The following is a 2,048-nucleotide window of genomic DNA, read 5'->3' as shown; positions in this document are numbered from 1 at the left end:
ATCAAATCGCATCTCATTTAAAGTCCCAACTTCTTCTCTTTTTGCGACATTATGGCGGACACATCGGACAATTCTGACACATTTTTGGGACCATTGTCATTTTCACAGCAAAAAATGCATTAAAAATGCATTGTTTACTGTGAAAATGACAATTGCAGTTTGGGAGTTAACCACTAGGGGGCGCTGAAGGGGTTAAGTGTGACCTCATCTGTGTTTCTAACTAAGGGGGGCGGGCTGGACGTGTGACGTCATTGATCGTGTTTCCCTATATCAGGGAACACACGATCGATGACAGCGCCACAGTGAAGAACAGGGAAGCTGTGTTTACACACAGCTCTCCCCGTTCTTCAGCTCCGGGGACCAATCGCAGGACTCCAGCGGCGATCTCGACCCACGGCTGGGCACTTAAAGAGGACGTACAGGTACCTGCTTGTGCCCAGCCGTGCCATTCTGCCGACGTATATCTGCAGGAGGCGGTCCTTAAGTGGTTAAAGTACCATTCTTTTTAGCAACAAAAAAGAACCCTGCTCCCACCGGCGATGAGGATTTTTCGGATGAACATACTCTGATATGGCCTGGGTCTCTGAGATGCATAGGGGTTAGGTACGATCCCTGGGCAGAGTTTCTCTGGGAACAAGGCCAATGGCACAGTCAAAGGACATGTAAGGTCAATCAATCGACCAATCGGCCGAGACCACCAATGGAGTGGTTAGGGGTGAAAGGGTTAGGTACATGGAAGATGCAGTTCTTCAGTCCATAAAATTGCCAGGGGCTATCCAAATAAGACAAGACCAAATGAGAGGAAGCACCAACATGAAGGAACACCGAAAGGAGATAAGAATACTCCACCTTCCAGATGTATTAGACCCAAGCGTTTCCCAGACAAGGTGAGCATGTATCACCAAAATGATGTTTGCCCCTACAATAGAGACAGAGGCCCACAGTTCTGCGCCTAGCACGTTCCTTGGGAGAACGACTTGTCCGGCCAAGCCTCATAGGTTCCTCAGTTGGCAGGAGATACTCCATGGGTCAAAGAAAGTGGAGCTCAGGCTGACTAAGGACGAAGGAGGGCTGGCGTCTCTTTTCTAGGGTCCTTTCCTGAAAACAAATATCAATCTGGTTACACAAGGAGAAGACATCTTCCAGATCAGCGGAGATGGTTCTTCCTGCTAATTCATTCTTCACTCTGTCAGAGAGGCCATGTAAAAAGGTTGCGACTAAGGCCTGTTCCAGCTCAGCTCAGCAATTAGAATACAAAATTGAAGAGCATACTGTCCCACAGAAGCAGACTCTTGGTGGAGACATAAAGGGGCACTGGCCGCTGAAGAGACACAATCTAGTTCCTTGAAAATATTCCGAAAGAGTTTAAAGAAATTAGACAGGCTGGAAACCACTGGATTATTCTTCTCCCACAGAGGGGAAGCCCAGGCTAAAGCCTCACCGGACAGGAGGGAAATAATAAAAATAAAAAAAATACATCTAGAAGCCAACCCCATCACCAGCCCCTCCAGAGGGCCATCGGGCTGGGATACAGATCCTCCTTCCTTCCCATTGAGTTTGGCCACACACACCCTCCATCTGTCAGCCCAGCTGATTGATTGCAACATCAGGAGCCTTCCTGTCATTCTTACAGCTCCAACCTCCAGGCATTCACACTGTGTTGGGAACTCTATTTGCATCCACCTCTTGTCTCTGAAAGCCCTTGTTCATCCAATAAACTTTTATGCTTTTAGCAAAGAATGGCATCATAATTAATAATTCTGTGGAACAGCGCTTTTTTCCCTATTTTTGGTTTGCAATACAATTTACCTATCACAACGTACCCCGGATAGAATAATTCTAGGCCCATTGCTCGCAGTTAATTCTAAACTGAGGACCTGTATTGTATTTCAAAACATTGCCTATAGAACATTTAGGCCCAGATTCTGAAAGGAGATACGACGGCGTATCTCCTGATACGCCGTTGTATCTCTGAGTCTGGGCGGTCGTATCTTTGCGCCTGATTCTTAGAATCAGTTACGCACAGATTTCTATTAGATCCGACCGGC

Source organism: Rana temporaria, chromosome 1 (assembly GCF_905171775.1).
Source record: "Rana temporaria chromosome 1, aRanTem1.1, whole genome shotgun sequence".
NCBI classification, from domain to species: domain Eukaryota; kingdom Metazoa; phylum Chordata; class Amphibia; order Anura; family Ranidae; genus Rana; species Rana temporaria.
This window is presented reverse-complemented; position numbering follows the sequence as displayed.